The following is a 19,092-nucleotide window of genomic DNA, read 5'->3' as shown; positions in this document are numbered from 1 at the left end:
AGTCATGACATTGATGATGCAATTCCATCAACATTGTCTGCTAAGGCCAATGGCCAATGTCATAGAGGGAATGTACTAAAAATTAAGAACCAAAAGAAAAAAATAAATTATCTGATGAGAAAAGTAAAATTGACAATATGCCATTCACGACACGAAGTGGCAAGGAAAGGCTAAGGCCTTGGACTATGTTCATGATTGGTGGTTCAGCTTCTCATGAAGATGGAAGCCCTCCTCCCTCTCGAAAAATAAAAAAATAAAGCTTGTTAAAGCACAGGAAAAAACAACTGTGCGCTCATCACAAATCCCCAAGGAGAGTCCAAGTGTGTCCACGGTTGCGATGTCTAGGCCTGACCTTCCCAAGACTGTATGAGAAGAATAGGCTCCTATCACCATTTGCATGCCCCCAGAAAGTGCTGGGAGGAGCACCGCCAGTCCAGTTGCTGATATTGAGATTGAGGATGTCACTGTAGAAATACACCAGGATGAGGAGGATATTGGTGTAACTGGCACTGAGGAGGAAGTTGACGATGAGGATTCTGATGGTGATTTGGTTTGTTTGAATAAGGCACCAGTGGAGACAGTTGTTGGCCATGGGATGAAAAAGCCCATTGTCATGCCTGGGCAAAATAACAAAAAATCCACCTCTTCGGTGAGGAATTATTTCTCTGTGAGGAGGAGGATGAGCATGTAAACACTGAAGAGGGGGAAGAATCGGAGGATGATGACAACATCTTGCCTCTGTAGAGCCAGTTTGTGCAGGGAGAGATTAATTGCTTATTTTTTGGAGCGGGCCTAAACAAACCAATCATTTCAGCCACAGTCGTGTGGCAGACCCTGTCGCTGAAATGATTGGTTTGTTAAAGTGTGCATGTCCTGTTTATACAACATAAGGGTGGGTGGGAGGGCCCAAGGAGAATTCTATCTTGCACGTCTTTTCTTTGTCTGCCACATCATTCCAGGGGTGCTGCTCTATATGGGGTGCTGCCCCTCTGCCCTATCAGTCCAGGGGTGCTGCCCCACTGCTTTTTAAGTCCAGGGGTTGCTGTTGCCTGTCTGCTATGCTGTGTAATTCTTCAGGGTTGCTACCTATGCTGTAAAAGTCCAGAGGTGCTACCTACCTGCTGTAAAGAGACGCTGCCATATAATTCCAGGGGTGCTGCTGTACTTGATTCTATGTTTAACTTAAAGCCTAGAGCAGAATGTGAAACAAGCTTCAACATCACAACCATATTTGTGAAAACATAGCCGCAAAGGTGGAAATGGAAATTGCAATTTTGACAAAGTGTTTTCCAATGAGACCACATTTGTGGCCAAAATCAGTCAGGCTTAGAAGAGACAGAATTATAATCTAGTGCAACTCCCAGGGAAAACTAGATTTTCCAAACACACCTCTGTCTATATGTCTGCCATATAATTCCAGGGGTCCCAGTCTGAACCCGCTCATTTATATCTTCTAGCGTGCACTGTGTACCCAGCATTAGAGAGAGGTTCTTCTCAATTATTTCATGTTAGGGACTCAAATGAATGGCTCCAATTAGTCAACCTTCATTTTGATTTATTATTAATGATGATTATTTACAAGATGCGCATTTGTTGTACAGGGTTAGAAACATAGGGGGTCATTCCGAGATGATCGTAGCTGTACTAAGTTTAGCACAGCTACAATCATTCACACTGACATGCGGGGGGACGCCAAGCACAGGGCTATCCCTGCCCGCATGTCAGTGCCTCCCCCCCCAGAAGTGCAAAGGCATCGCACAGTGGCGATGCCTTTGCACTTCAAGAGTAGCTCCCGACCAGCGCAGCTTTAGTGTGCTGGCCGGGAGCTACTCATCCCTCCCCGGCCCGCAGCGACCGCCTCTGCCTGTCAATCAGGCAGGGGCGATCGTAGCGGGTCGACGGCCTTTGGCTGTCTGGCATGCGCCGGCGCACTGCGGCGCCGGCGCATGCGCTGTTCTTACCCGATCGCACTGCTGTGATAAACTGCAGCGTGCGATCAGGTCAGAATGACCCCCATAGAAACATAGAATTTGACGGCAGATAAGAACTACTTGGCCCATCTAGTCTGCCCTTTTTTTAACCATATTTTTATCTCAAAACTTATTTGATCCTTATTTCTTTGTAAGGATATCCCTATGTCTATCCCATGCATGTTTAAATTGCTCTACTGTCTTAGCCTCTACCACCTCTGATGGGAGGCTATTCCACTTGTATACTACCCTTTCTGTGAAGTAATTTTCCCTCATATTTCTCCTGAAACTCCCCCCCTCCAATCTCAGTGCATGTCCTCGTGTCCTATTGCTTCTCTTCATTTGGAGAATGTTTCCCTCCTGGACTTTGTTAAAACCCTTGATATATTTGAAAGTTTCTATCATGTCCCCCCTTTCCCTTCTCTGCTCCAAACTATACATATTGAGATGTTTTTTTGCCTTTCTGGGTATGTTTTGTGATGTAGGCCATGCACCATTTTAGTTACCCTTCTTTGTAGTCTCTAATGTATTAATATCCTTTTGAAGATATGGTCTCCAGAATTGAACACAGTATTCTAGATGAGGCCGTACCAATTACCTATACTGTGGCATTATTACTTCTTTCTTTCTGCTGCTGATTCCTCTCCCAATGCAGCCAAGCATCTGACTAGCCTTCCTCATTGCTTTGTTACATTGCTTACCTGCCTTTAAGTCACCTGAAATAGTGACTCCTAGATCCCTTTCCTCCTCAATAGTTTCCAGTATAGTGCCATTAATACTATATTTAGCCTTTGGATTTTTGAGACCCAAGTGCATGATTTTGCATTTTTGGGCATTAAACTGTAATTGCCACACTCTTGACCATTCCTCTAGTCTACCTAGATCATCAGTCATTTGATTTACCCCACCTGGTGTGTCTACCCTGTTGCATACCTTTGTGTCATCTGCAAAAAGGCATACTTTCCCTTTAATGCCACTTGCAATGTCACCAATAAAGATATTAAAAAGCACTGGTCCAAGTACAGATCCCTGGGGTACTCCACTTGTAACATTTCCCTCCTGTTAATGCACTCCATTTACCACAACTCTCTGTTTACTATCCTGCAACCATGATCTTATCCATTCAATAATCCTAGTATCCAATACCAAGCTTCCAAGTTTATTTAGCAGTCTGCGATGTGGAACAGTGTCAAAAGCCTTACTAAAGTCTAGATAAGCTATATCCATGGCTCCACCTTTATCCATCACTTTAGTCACACAGTCAAAAAAGTCAATAAGATTTGTTTGACATGATCTCCCCCTAGTGAATCCATGCAGGTTCTTTACTTTTATTTTGTAAATGTTTTCTCCTTAATAATTGTACAATGTAAGGGCTGTGTAGGGTTATTACAAGACCTTGCGGTGTCAGATGACTAGAGCTTCAGTGATCTTGCATTGAATCAGCTTTCCATTGCACTTCAGCACTAGATGGGCCAAGAGCTCCTGTGAGGCGCAAACAGTCATTCCTCTTTTACACCAACCAGCATATAACATGGGTTAATGCACATGAACATGCATAACCCGTGTTTCTGTTTGCTGTAAAAGGGCCGAGTTGGAATAATCTGGGTCGAGTGACCCGGTATTCCAACTCAGGTAGCTTGCAAGGTTGAACATGGGTTCAACCCGGCCAGCTGTGCTGTGTAAACGGAAGCCGGGTTGATGCTACCCGGCTCCCTTTCACAGTGTATGGAAGGGTGGCACTGGGAGATCATGTGATCTCCCAGCGCCACCCCCGCCATGTCACTGGCAATGTCACCAACCCGGTAATATACCGGGGTTGGTGACTGCAGAAGGAAAGGGGGTTGACGTGGGTTGCAGCCGGGTAGCACCCGTGTCAGGCTCCTGGCTAAAACCCACGTTTAGGTGTAAAAGGGGTATTACTGAATAAGGTCCAGTATGGAGTCTCATGGTGGCTTACAGCCAGGAAGATGTCTGGCTTGCCAGGCTGGGGCATGCTGTCGGCACAGAGGTTAGCATTGCTTTCTCCCACAGTCCTACATATAGTATGAAATGAGTTTCGACTGTAGCTCCACTAGGGCAGGGGTCAATAACAAAAAATTCACTGCACAGTCCTGCTTAGTACTGTACCAAACCCACCTGAACTCAACTTGCCTGATCCGGGGCTGCTGTGGGGGCTCACAAGGGGCTGCTAAAACATCTAAGGGGCTGCTTTATTTAAAAATAAAATATGAATAAAATAAATAAGACACACAGGTATGATCACATGTGTGTAACTGGGACAAACAGGTATGCCTACATGCGTGTAACTGGGAGCTGTGAAAATCTAAAATAAGGCATCTGCCACAAAATGTGTAAATAAAATGCAATTAAAAAATGGAAAAAAAGAAACCAACAAATTTTTTACAAAGTAAGTCTACAGACTCCGTGGAGGGGAAAATATCCAATCTTGATGTTGTGGCATACACCAGTTTAATCCCAGCATTAAATCCGAGATTATCTTAATCCCTGAAAATGGAGAAGTGGGTACAAATTCTGAGGCTTTGGCCCCTAGTTTTTCAGTTTGTCCAATAATGTGGTAATTATATATTTGCTTGGTTAAAGTCCTTTCTGTTCCACACCAATATAGGAGTGGAGGTGAAAACCTGTGTGTTGTTGCTGATTGCGTGTGCCTCTCTAATTTCTAATTACCTTCTTGACACTGTCCTCTTCCTCTTGCCTCTTCTCATAATGTGAAAAGTCATCAAATATGGAGGTGCTATGTTTGTAGCTAGCTATGATTTGTAGAACTTGGCAAGCTTTTTCCAGGGGGATCACCTGTCGCTGACATGATTATGGGTTTATTAAACGATGCATGTCCTGTTTAAATGGGTGTAGTGTGTTATGCCAGCACTTGGGATCCCGACCGCCGGCATGCAGGCAGCAGGATGAGCGCAAAAGAGCCCTTTGCAGGCACACTATTTATTCTCCCTCCAGGGGTGTTGTGGACACCCCAAGAGTCAGAATAGTTGTTGGTATGCTGACTGTCAGGATTCCGGCGTCGGTATGGTGAGCGTCGGGATCCCGACAGCTGGCATATCAAATGCCTCCCGTTTAAACAACATGAGGGTGGGTGGGGGGTTCCCAAGGACAATACCATCATGCACCTCTTTTTTTTCTTTGCATCATGTGCTCTTTGGGACCTAGTTTTTACAACTGCCATTTTGTCTGCCACTGCAGTGCCACTCCTAGATGGACCAGGTGTTTGTGCCGCCCACTTGTGTCGCTTAGCTTAGTTATCCAGCTACCTCGGTGCAACCTTTTGGCCTAAAAACAATATTGTGAGGTGTGAGGTGTTCAGAATAGACTGGAAATGAGTGAAAATTAATGATATTGAGGTTAATAATACTGTAGGATCAAAAAAATACCCCCAAAATTCTGTAATTTTAGCTGTTTTTATGTTTTGGGGGGTTTCTAAAAAAAATCACATCCAAAATGAAACCCTGAAAGTGTGGTTTTGGCAAAACCAATCCAGATCCAAAACACGAACGGAGATCCAGATCCAAAACCAAAACATAAAACCAGAAAAATGTCCACCGCACATCTCTAATTTTCACAGCACACAAGACAGGGCCAGTGTACATTTATTTTCACTGCACCCCTATAATTTTACAGCCTACAAGACAGGGCTAGTGTACCTTTACAACACCCCTGCATTTTTTACAACATACAGGACAGAACCAGCAGCTCTGTATTTTCACAGCACCCTTGTATTTTTACAGCATAAAGGACAGTGCCCCTGTACAGTACAGTGACAGGACAGCGACACTCATGTACAGCTGCAGCACCCCTAACAGCACAGGACACCACAGTGACAGGACAGCACCCTTAACAGCACAAGACACCACAGTGACACGACAGCACCCCTAACAGCACAGGACACCACAGTGACAGGATAGCACCCCTAACAGCACAGGACACCACAGTGACAGGACAGCACCCCTAACAGCACAGGACACCACAGTGACAGGACAGCACCCCTAACAGCACAGGACACCACAGTGACAGGATAGCACCCCTAACAGCACAGGACACCACAGTGACAGGACAGCACCCCTAACAGCACAGGACACCACAGTGACAGGACAGCACCCCTAACAGCACAGGACACCACAGTGACAGGACAGCACCCCTAACAGCACAGGGACAACACAGGGACAGGACAGCACCCAATGCCACCACCCACAGAGAGAGACAGAAGTCTGTCTCCCTCACTCTCCAAATCCGGAGTGAAAATGGCGGATTTGGAACCCAAAACCCATGAGAATCCGACAGCGGGATGATGAAGTTTTGCCGCGTTCTGGGATCCGAGTCTGGTGGGAAGTCCCGAGCTGGACTCGGTTCCCAGGTCAGATCGTGAAGTTCAGGGGGATTTGGATCTCGGAGATCCAAACCCGCTCATCTCTACTTTATAGCAACACATGACATTTTCCTGTACTTACATTTCTTAGCCTGTTAGTATTGTACTTTTTTAACCATATATGTATAGATAAAATGCAGGCTATACTTACCACCCTGCCGTTGTGCTGGAGGCACATTGATGCCTTCCAAAAACTCCACTGGGTAAGGCACATGAGCTCTTAGTCACATCGGAGGTATTCAGCAAGCATGAGAGAGCAGTCCTTTTTCATCAGAATTATTTCTATGAGGTACATCTTGATATCTGCATATTGAGCTGTGCAGCATGCCATAGCGTGTTTTTATAGGATAACTGCCTTGACAGCTAGGTAAATTCATTTCCAGAACTGCTACTTGCAGCTGGATTCTACAAAAGTCAAACAACTGTAGTACATAATCGTACTATGGGTCTAATTAAGCTTGAGTTGTAGTTTTGCACAAAAATCGCATAACTACAGCAATGTGCTCGCATGTTTAGGGTTGCCTCCTGCCTACGCAGCCTAGCTGCGAAGGCAGCCGGCAGGCGCCCTTTTTTTAGGTTACAGGGGCTGCATGTTATGTCACGCTTCCGTTGTCCGTACCGCGTCCCTAAAAGAGAACACATACCTTACGCATGCGTCATTTTTGCACAATAGCGTCTGAAGCTGAATTAGGCCCTATGTTAGTAATGATGAACACAGTTTTTAAGATCAGAAAACTGAATACTGTATTGCTAGGTATACACTATACAATTATTGGGCCGATTTGCCAATAATTGGGACATCAGTCTGATTTATTGTATAGTATGTACGAACGATCGTTTCAGTGTTTTTGGCAATATTTCTGTCAAGCTCATCACTAGTTCACACACACCCGAACGATCGAATTTCCTCTCAATCGGCCCAGACCAAAAATCTTGGTCAAAAAACCCTGATATCGGCCAGTATGTGTGCATTCTCAATACTCTCACCATACAGTATATCAGTCGATTTTTCATACATACGTCATCTGCCTTGTGGGTGGCAACATATTACTCCTGTGTTGTGTTTGCAAGTCATCTGTCAGTAAGTACCTTGGACAGCTCATACAGTGTCCCTTGCGCTGATTTAACCCTACAATGCATATTGTGCTGCACAGCAAAGTAATTTTGAAAAACGAGCACTACACACTATCACTATAGTACTTTAAAATGTAAACTAAGTTGCTGTCTAATATACAAGTCTTTTTAAAAAAAAAAAAAAAGTAAAATAGTGCTGATTCTAAATTTGCCTTATGGCAAGCAAACACCATTGATAAATATTACAACCATCCTAGCCACTTACTGTATGTGCATTCACACTGTGCGCACTTACATTTCACAATGCTTGGCAGCACACAAAGTAATTTTTGCACACAAAAAACTAGCTACAATACTGTAAACTGACATAATTTAATCAATACTGTGTTTCATCATACACCCCCACAAACTTGCTACTGCCATCAGGTTTCAATTGTTCTCCACCTGGACACTCTAAATATGATAGCAAATACCTGTGTCAACATATCATTACAATTACACATGTGTATCAAATTTAAGTTTCATTTGTTTGGCCAGCAGCACAGCATTTTTCACCCTTATGGGAGGAGTTACAGTATGAATTAGTATGTGTTAACCCCTAAAGGCACATTCACACAAGAAAATTAAAACACCAAAAGATATGCATAACATTTTTATAATATTGTTGACAATATTAAAATGGTTATTTGTGTCTGGCCAAACTCACACAAACAGTAAAGTGCCATTACTATGGCCAACATTTTCCATACAATCATGCCATAGGGGCCCAAAATAGTTCCTCAGGGAGACCCAACAGTCCAGGTGTTAAGGATATTAATGTATGTCCACACATCACTTCATTATTAAGTTGTCCAGTTTGTTTTAAGCATGTTACACAAACTGCAGATATGGGGGGTCATTCCGAGTTGTTCGCTCGCAAGGCGATTTTAGCAGAGTTGCTCACGCTAAGCCGCCGCCTACTGGGAGTGAATCTTAGCATCTTAAAATTGCGAACAAAGTAATCGCAATATTGCGATTACACACCTCGTAGCAGTTTCTGAGTAGCTTCAGACTTACTCGGCATCTGCGATCAGTTCAGTGCTTGTCGTCCCTGGTTTGACGTCACAAACACACCCAGCGTTCGCCCAGACACTCCTCCGTTTCTCCGGCCACTCCTGCGTTTTTTCCGGAAACGGTAGCGTTTTTTCCCACACGCCCATAAAACGGCCTGTTTCCGCCCAGTAACACCCATTTCCTGTCAATCACATTACGATCGCCAGACCGATGAAAAAGCCGTGAGTAAAATTACTAAGTGCATAGCAAATTTACTTGGCGCAGTCGCAGTGCGAACATTACGCATGCGCATTAAGCGGAAAATCGCTGCGATGCGAAGATTTTTACCGAGCGAACAACTCGGAATGACCCCCATTATTTCAACCTGGCCTGTTGGGGTGCGTTAAGGACCCGGTTTGAATGAGCCACGTCTATTGCATAATTGCAGTCCAACAAACACTCACAAATGTGTATTTGTGTACAATACTTCTCTACATGCACTTTACATAAACAGGTGCAGTCAGTGTACACACACAATTTAACTCACAACAGGGTTGTTTTTTTCTAAAAAAAAACTGGATATCAATAACTACCACACATTATACTGTCCCTTTGGGAGAATGTTACAACTACACTCTGATGAAGTCACACTGAGGATATATTTTAAGTTAGACTCCACATCCCACGTTTGTTCCTTTATGAGGATTATTTTAGCCGTGCACTCCTACACCAGAATGGCAATCTCTTCTGCTGGGCTGTGTTTGTTTATGTTTTGCAGCTGTCTGGACATCAATTCTTGACTTCCTCATATGTGTAGGTATGTCATCCTCTGTGCTGTCATCTGATATCACTATAGGATCTTTAGGAGAAGATACGTGTTATTACTGATTTTATGTATGTGATAGTGGTTGGTTACAGTCCCCATCTGAAATGCATTGCAAGGTATGCTATACCTGTTGCAGAACCGGCTTCTTATCTTGGTGTGTTTATCTATCTGAGGAGGTGCCATTTTTCTCCTGTTTTATTTTTATGACCTCTGTCACTGTGTGAAACATGTATGTTGTTAGTTTAATAAGGATCATGACACTGCCCTAAGCAACATGTGTTTGGTACACTTAAAGGAAGTGTGCATGTACTGTACCTGTGTTTTCTTCTGCCTGGCCTCTGCCCACACTCACATCTCCAGTGTCCTTGGCATTCTGCCTTTCAGTAGTTTTTTTTTGTGTGTTGCTTTTGAGTTTTCATCACTTGTTGTTCTATAAAATTAACAGCACACATTAAGCATGTATTATGGCTTAACATGTAATGGTGGTGTTGTGCAAGTAATAGGTGATGGAAAAGTACTCACTTCTGATTTGTTTCCTATTGCTGACAAGTTTAAACTTCTCCTTTCTTTTAAGGTCTGACCATCTTTTTTGGATTTGGTCCTTCTGGCGTGTGTGACCATATTTTGATTGTAGTATCTGAATCATGCGCGGCATTATTTTGGATTTTCACTGATTCACTCTTTTATAGTATTTTTGTAGACAATCATAGTCCCATCTATCAAAGAACCGCACCATGGTTTCTGTTTCTGCTGCTGCCATTGGTGTGGCTCTGCTTACAGCGTGTTCTCTGGAATGTTCTTTGGCAGCTTGCCCAGACCTGTCCTCCGGCTCTTCCATAATGAGTTCAGGTGTGGTGTTTGTTTATTTTTGCCTAAATCATTTTCTTTGGTAGCTTGCCCAGACCTATCTTCTGGTTCTGTCATGATGAGTTCAGGTGTATTGGCGTTGTTGCTGCAAACAAGTTGTTTGGCACTTTGCCCAGATGTCCGAGGTGCAGCCGCGGAGCTGTTTTGGCTCCAAACAGTCATGAGGTGTGTGCTGTAGGCAGACCTTCTGCCACAAAATATCGTCACTAATGAACATTCATTTGTGGGGGATTGTGAGACACACAACAATCACACAATCAAGAACTGCCAACATTCTGGTGCCTGTTCAACTGACTGCCTCCGAGGTTTCTGTGGACTGGTCGTGCCAACATCTTACGAAATCTTCACACCACTTTTCATCAGGTACTACAAAGTGTTTTTATTTATTTTGCATTTTACATATTCTGATACCCCAAATGTCCATTTGTAGTAGTAATTAAAGTGCCCATATTAGTGTTGTTTGGGTGTAATTATTCCATGTTATTTGTTTAAGTTGTTAAATGATGTTTATTAAATGGATTAAAATGTACTCACTTATGTTTATGTACATCATGCACACAATATTTTTCATGGTTTTTCTTGCAATTTAATCATCCCCATTGTACTATAAACACTGTATTGTTAGTTGCCCTTAAAAAACACTGTCAGTCTAGTCTCAAACATTGAATTTTTGTTTTTGTTTGTGTGGTTAGATTACTGTCTGTGGTCATGTTGATTTCTGTAGTTCCATAGCACTTTTTTAAAGTATAAACCACATTAGTCTGGATTCAAAACCATTGTTGTGGTGTTTTAGACACCACTGAGTGCATATTGCTATTTAGTTTAGTATGTGTTTTTTATTGAACATTAAAAAAAAAAAAACATGAAGGTAAATTGTGTTTGGTATTGTATGTTATGCATTAATAAGTTAATGATGGGGATGTATAAGTGCAATCACCACCCTCCAACATGCATTTTTGCTATTGGAGATATAACATAACTACATTTTTGTTATATTGGTTCTTGTTTCTGAAGTTTGTTCGTGGTTGTGTGTAGTAAGGTTGGTCACTATTGATGTTGTGCCAGAATATTCACAATGGGCCCATATGTATTTTGAATAATTTCAACATCATGGATGACAAACAAACATCAATGGCCAAAGAGCATCCCTAGCAATGATGCATTTTGCAATGTTTTTCTGGTTTGATTTTGACTCCATTTTTCAATCAACAGATAACAAACAACAAGGTCTGCAGAGAAAAACAAATAATTTATCAGACAGTTTATTGAAACTTATCAACAACATCCTTGTTTGTGGCAGTCCAAGTCTGCAGATTATTTAAATAAGCAGAAAAGGAATGCTGCCTTGGAAGCCCTTATCCAGGTTTGCAAGCCATACCACCCCAATGCCAATGCAGAATTTGTGAAGAGCAAGATTGCCAACTTATGTACAGTATATAAAAAAGAACTCAACAAAGTGCAGGAGTCCGAAAGGTTGGGAGCAGGCACTCAGGAAGTTTATACCCCACATCTTTGGTATTATGACATGCTATCTTTCACCGCAGACCAGGAGTTGCCAAGCCCCTCAATCTCAAACCTGGACAAAACCCAAGACCGCTTTGAAAGCCAACTTACAGAAAGCCAAGATATTATTGGATTGGTAAGTTTGTGGAGAAATACCACAACACACTGCACTTTAACATACACACATTTTATTGACAAATAAATCCAATATTCTCACATGTTTGAAGGGCAAAAAAAATACAAAATACATTTTGCCACTCAACTGCCCCCTCTCCATTAAAGTAATACCAATATTTATTTTGGTTAAATTTTGCCTCTTCAGAGAAATTGCGGCCTCCACTGACTTCAAGTGGAGTCCACTGCTCAATCTCCTCTATTAGCTGTTGACTGTCCTCCAAATCATTTTCTGGGGCTTGTTGCCTGTTCTTCCTTCGCAGATAATTATGAAGTACACAGCAAGCTAAAACAACTTTATTTATTTTTGCCACAGACAAATTGATGCTTGTGTGGAAAATTTTAAATCTAGTACTCATTATGCCAAAGGCATTCTCCACTACATGTCTAGCTCAGGCCAAACGGTAGTTAAAGATGCGCCTTGGTGGGATTAATAGCTTCTGTAGGAAAGGCCTCAAAATATCTGGATGTAAAGCGAAGGCCTCATCTCCAACAAATACAAAATTAAACCCACCCTTTGTTTTCTGTTGGTGTTGGGAGGCATAATCTGCCCTGTTTCAGATAATCATGGAACTTTGTTTGCTCCAATGCACCACCAACAGAAACACTACCATTTTTACCAATGTCAACAAAAATAAACTCATAATTTGCATTCACAATGGCCATGAAGATAATACTAAAAACACTTTGTAATTATAAATGTAAGAGCCAGTGTTTGGTGCGAACATGCTTCCCATCTATAGCACCACCACAATTTGGGAAATTCCACTTTTGCTCAAACTCTGTTGCCATTCTGTTGGTATGTTTGGAAATTGTGGAAACAGAACAAATAACATTAATCTAAAGTGTCCAATATTTTAACAATGATTATGTACTTTCCCAGCCAGCACTTTTCAGTGATGAACCACCAGCCACATAGTCGCCAACAGGGGAAGAAACACCCGTCATGTCAAACACTCATACAACCATGCCCACTAGAGGCAGAAGATGAAGCCGCACATCTGGAGGAAGCCATGACACCATCACACACATCATTCTACAGTCATGCAAAGATTTCTTCAACAAACCAACTGATTTGTTTGATGCCTATGGAGTGACTATAGCTGCAAAGATGAGGAATTTAGACCCACAATATCGACACACTGCAGAAAGATTGATACATGACATATTTTGCAAAGCTAATAATGGTGAACTTGATGACAGTTGCACCATTACTTCAAGTGGTCACTACAGACAATCACACATGTTCCAGCCAACATACCAACATCAACATACAATGCAAACATACCCAACACACATGCAGCAACCAAGACAGTCATATTATCCACCATCAGCAAGTACTACACCTTCAACCCAGGATACTGGGCACACTTATATATTAGTGATGTGCACCGGAAATTTTTCGGGTTTTGTGTTTTGGTTTTGGATTCGGTTCCGCGGCCGTGTTTTGGATTCGGACACGTTTTGGCAGAACCTCCCTGAAAATTTTTTGTCGGATTCGGGTGTGTTTTGGATTCGGGTGCTTTTTTACAAAAAAAACCTCAAAAACAGCTTAAATCATAGAATTTGAGGGTCATTTTGATCCCATAGTATTATTAACCTCAATAACCATAATTTCCACTCATTTCCAGTCTATTCTGAACACCTCACACCTCACAATATTATTTTTAGTCTTAAAATTTGCACCGAGGTCGCTGGATGACTAAGCTAAGCGACCCAAGTGGCCGACACAAACACCTGGCCCATCTAGGAGTGGCACTGCAGTGTCAGACAGGATGGAAGATTTAAAAAATAGTCCCCAAACAGCACATGATGCAAAGAAAAAAAGAGGTGCAATGAGGTAGCTGTGTGACTAAGCTAAGCGACCCAAGTGGCCGACACAAACACCTGGCCCATCTAGGAGTGGTACTGCAGTGTCAGACAGGATGGCACTTCAAAAAATAGTCCCCAAACAGCACATGATGCAAAGAAAAAAAGAGGTGCACCAAGGTCGCTGGATGGCTAAGCTAAGCAACCCAAGTGGCCAACACAAACACCTGGCCCATCTAGGAGTGGCACTGCAGTGTCAGACAGGATGGCACTTCAAAAAATAGTCCCCAAACAGCACATGATGCAAAGAAAAAAAGAGGTGCAATGAGGTAGCTGTGTGACTAAGCTAAGTGACACAAGTGGCCGACACAAACACCTGGCCCATCTAGGAGTGGCACTGCAGTTTTCTAGCGAGAGGATGAGTGCTTCCATTCTCATGTGAATCTGAACCACTAGCCATGAACATAGGCCAGGGCCTCAGCCGTTCCTTGCCACTCCGTGTCGTAAATGGCATATTGGCAAGTTTACGCTTCTCATCAGACGCTTTTAATTTTGATTTTTGGGTCATTTTCCTGAACTTTTGTAGTATACTTGACGACACAGAGGTAGAGCAGTGGCCTACTGTACCGTACTGCTATATATTATATACTGGTGGTCAGCAAAATTATGCACTGTCCTCCTACTATATATATACTGCGCAAAACTTAAATGCACCACAGGTATGGATGGATAGTATACTTGACGACACAGAGGTAGGTAGAGCAGTGGACTACTGTACCGTACTGCTATATATTATATACTGGTGGTCAGCAAAATTATGCACTGTCCTCCTACTATATATATACTGCGCAAAACTTAAATGCACCACAGGTATGGATGGATAGTATACTTGACGACACAGAGGTAGGTAGAGCAGTGGACTACTGTACCGTACTGCTATATATTATATACTGGTGGTCAGCAAAATTATGCACTGTCCTCCTACTATATATATACTGCGCAAAACTTAAATGCACCACAGGTATGGATGGATAGTATACTTGACGACACAGAGGTAGGTAGAGCAGTGGACTACTGTACCGTACTGATATAATACTGGTGGTCACTGGTCAGCAAAATTCTGCACTGTCTTCCTACTATATACTACAATGCAGCACAGATATGGAGCGTTTTTCAGACAGAGAACGTAGATATTTTCAGCACACTGAGCACAGATATTTGCAAGCACACTGAGCACAGATATTTGCAGCACACTGAGCACAGATATTTGCAGCACACTGAACACAACTGAGAGAACACTGCACACGTCCTCTCCCTATCATCTCCAATGCACGAGTGAAAATGGCGGCGACGCACGGCTCCTTATATAGCATACGAATCTCGCGAGAATCCGACAGCGGGATGATGACGTTCGGGCGCGCTCGGGTTAACCGAGCAAGGCGGGAGGATCCGAGTCTGCCTCGGAACCATGTAAAATGGGTGAAGTTCAGGGGGGTTCAGATTCCGAGGAACCGAACCCGCTCACCACTATTATATATATCATTATTTATAGGTTTTGTGATTTTGTGACAAACATTTACAGTTATTTAATGCAAGGAGCAGTTGCTTACAGTTAAGTTGACAATATTCACATTAATAAAGTTTCTGTGTGCAAAATGTATTCTTTTTTTTTTTTAATTACTTTTTTATTGAGGTATTAACAGTTAAGGAAAAACAGCAACAGAAAATATTGCAAACAATAAATCAATAGACCACAACGATCATCGTACTTACTCACAGAGAGTTGGGTTGAGAAATTACAAACATGCCGATATATGTGGTAGGGAGTTGGTAGGGTCATAAAGTTGCATGAATATGCAACATCAGTATAGACTCGTACAGTATTAGTCACATCCGGAGCTCGGGGGATATCAAAGCAACGTAATTGGCGGATCTTGTATCGCTAACCTCGTGAGATACCATACAGTGTTTTTTAGGCTGTGATGTATTTGCGTTTTAGTGGAAAGGGGTAGTGTATCTATATATGATTCCCACATTAAGAAAAATCTCTCCACTTCCCTCTCTTTATGTAATAGTGTTTCCATCCAATCCATCTTGAAAATAAATTGTAATTTAGTCAAGAATAAGGGTATTTGAGGCGGTGTACTGTCCAACCAGCCTTGTAATATTGTTTTCTTTCCTGCTGCACTGATGGCTAGCAGGAGTTTTTTGCATGCCAGGGTTATTCGTTGATGGGGGTCAAATAATCCCAGAATCGCCCATTCCGGAGTGAAGGGGACATGATTAACTAGTTTGGCTTCCGCATATCTGCGGATTAGGTGCCAAAAATACTGAATGACGGGGCAAGCCCATAGGCAATGAAAAGTATCCGCTTCTTCCTGGTGGCAGCGTAAGCAAGCATTGCTCTCCGAAGTGCCCATGCGATAGCGCTTTAGTGGTGATAAATATGTGTTGTGGTATGTATTCAAGAATAATTCAGTGTACATGCTAGCCGATAGAGTTCTTTGAGAAAACACTAAAGCTTTCTCCAGTGTCGGTATAGTTAGGGTCGGGAAATGACTTAACCATTTCGACATCCCTTCTGGTATGGCAGCATTATCTAATATATCTCTTAAAAAAATATAATGAATGGATAGAGCTTTGCGCTGGGGCGGTGGGTGGGTCAAAAGGTTGTCCAAAGGATTGTGCCAATCTTTTTTAGAGAAATGTTTCAGTACAAGGGCCGTGTAAAAACGTAATTGTAAGAGTGCCAGTGGGTGAGAGGCCACTATAGGGAAGGTAACTGATAATTCCCCAGGAGTGAGAGAGCGTTCTTGGGTAGTAGAGACCACTGACTTCAAAGTATGCAAGCCCTCCATACTCCAAGCAATGAAAGGGTGAGCAGCCATGCCATCGAGGAAGTTGGGATTCCGGAGTAGGGGTAAATGGAGGGAATGGTATGAGTTAAGGCCCTTTTTATGGCGCAAGATATGCCATAGCGGTCTAGTGGACCATAATAACGGGTTGGATCGTATCGGTTCTGGGATTTCCTGGTCATGAAGGTGGAGGAAACAGGTTAGGTCATAATCAGCCAAGAAATTTTGTTCTAGGGACGTATCAGTATATATTGACGTTTTAGAGATCCAGTCACGTAAGTGACGTAGGAGGGCTGCTTGATTGTGGGTTACAATGTCTGGAAGATTTATACCTCCGTTATTTTTTGGCTGTTGTAGTTTTCGCAAAGCAATTCTGGTTCTGGTGCCATTCCAGATAAACCTACGGATAGTCGAGTTAATGTGGAGAGAGTCAGTTTTAGTTAGTAAAATTGGCAATGATTGGATGGGGTACAATAGGCGTGGGATCGCTATCATCTTGAGAAGATTAGCTCTGCCCAAGAACGATAGAGTCAAACGGCTCCATGATTTTACATTCTCGGTAAGTACGTGAATAGCCTTGGTAACATTCAATTTGTACAGTGAATGTAAGTTACGGGGTAATAGGACTCCTAAATAGGGGATATAATTCATTGCCCATATGAATGGGAATCGCGGGGCCCAACGGGGGCGCCCAACCGTGCCACCCAGGAACATTGCAGTGAACTTATCCATGTTGATGTATAGGCCCGATATGGAGCTGACATTTTTGATTATGTGTAAAATAGATGTAAAGGAGGATTCCGAATTACCAATATAAAGGAGAATGTCATCTGCAAATGCCGATATTTTAACTTCTCGGTGTCCAAGTTTAATGCCTTGAAATGTGGGGTCGCTTTGCAGAGATCGCAGTAGGGGGTCTAAGGCCAGGTTAAACAGTAAGGGGGATAGCGGACACCCCTGACGCGTCCCCCTTTCCAAGCTAAATTGAGGTCCCACCATGCCATTAATTAGTAAAGAAGCTGAGGGGGTGGAATATAGGTGTTGTATGAGATCTACGAAACCCGTGTCAAAAGCCCTCCCTTCCAATATTTTAAATAGATGCGGCCATAAGACCGTGTCAAATGCTTTGTGGATGTCCAAGCTGAGAAGCATGTTCTGTTCCCTGGGGGAATTGTTCGCCATAGCGATCGCTGCTATTGCTGTTCGGATTGCTTTAATTGCATGACGACCTTGGACAAAGCCCATTTGGTGGTCAGTCAATAGGTCAGGAAGGATGGTTTGAAGGCGGGTGGCTAAAATCTTGGCTAAGAGCTTGTAATCGACATTAAGCAGGCTTATTGGCCTATAAGATGTTAGCAGTGTGGGGTCCTTGTTAGGTTTGGGTAGAAGAATTATGTGTGCAGCGTTAAAGGTAGGATAGGTCAATCCATGTGTTTGGATGCCTTTGAGTAATTCTAATAAAGTGGGGGTGAGGTGAGGTTGTAGTATATGATAGTATTCCCCAGAGAAACCATCGGGGCCAGGGGCTTTATTGTGAGGAAGGTTAGAGATAGCGGAGTTAAGTTCCTCCATAGTGATATCTCCTGTTAGAGCGTCTCTTTGTTCTGTACTTAATTTCGGTAATGTTGCGTCAGTTAGTAAAGTGTCTTGCAGAGCGGTGTTGATAGGGGAGGAGTGAAATAAGGTTTCAAAGTGGGATTGAAATAGTGACAGTATGTCTTGGGATTTGGTGAGTACAGTTCCGGTGGAAGGGTGTTTTAAAGAGGTGATTGTGGGACGGGGCTTAGATGGTTTGGAAAGAGAAGCCAAAAGTTTGCCTGCTTTGTTTCCCCAACGATAGAACTTGTGTTTAGTGTATTCCAGGGAATGACGAGCTTGGGTTGCTAGGTAGGATTCAAGGAACTGTCTAGATTGTTTATATGCAGCTAGGGTATTCTCAGACAGGTTCGCAGTGTAAAGCAGAAATGAGTCATGCATTGCTATTTTAAGGTTATCATATTCGATTTTCGATTCCTTCCTTTTACGGGAAACGTAGCTGATAATATGACCCCTCATCACTGCCTTGGAAGCTTCCCAGAAAAGAGCCGGGCAGTCCCAATAGTCTAAATTGTCGTCTACATAATTGTTCCAATGATGAACGAGATACGCTTTAAACTCGTCAGAATGGGCTAAGTAATAGGGGAATCGCCAGATGCGGTCAGTAGGTTGCATCTGTGGGTGAGAGAGGGCCAAGAGTATGGGGGCATGGTCCGATATAACAATGTCAGAAATATCAACCTGTTGGATGTCTGTCATTAGGTCATCAGAGATATAGAGTTTGTCTATGCGAGAGAGAGAACCGTGGGCCAAAGATAAATGAGTGTGGGTCCTGTCCGTAGGATTTAATATTCGCCATGGGTCGGATAGTTGTAAATTATGTCGAAACGCTGTGAGATGTCGGTGTGACGTGTTCGCACTTCGCAAAAGAGGGGGGGATTTATCGAGGGAAGGGTCTTCCACCATATTAAAGTCACCCCCAAGAATTAAAGAGTAGTTGCATCTACTACGCAGGAGGTGTCCCAGGTCTTGAAGGAAGTGATGTGTGTT

The 19,092-nt window shown here is 42.8% G+C and overlaps 1 protein-coding gene across 6 annotated transcripts in view; it reads right to left on the bottom strand.

Moving 5' to 3' along the window:
- LOC134886538 (uncharacterized) overlaps positions 1-19,092 on the bottom strand; it is a 417,311-nt gene that overhangs the window by 287,172 nt on the left and 111,047 nt on the right. The window lies entirely within an intron of this gene.

This window comes from Pseudophryne corroboree, chromosome 1, assembly GCF_028390025.1.
Source record: "Pseudophryne corroboree isolate aPseCor3 chromosome 1, aPseCor3.hap2, whole genome shotgun sequence".
NCBI lineage: Eukaryota > Metazoa > Chordata > Amphibia > Anura > Myobatrachidae > Pseudophryne > Pseudophryne corroboree.
This window is presented reverse-complemented; position numbering and strand designations above follow the sequence as displayed.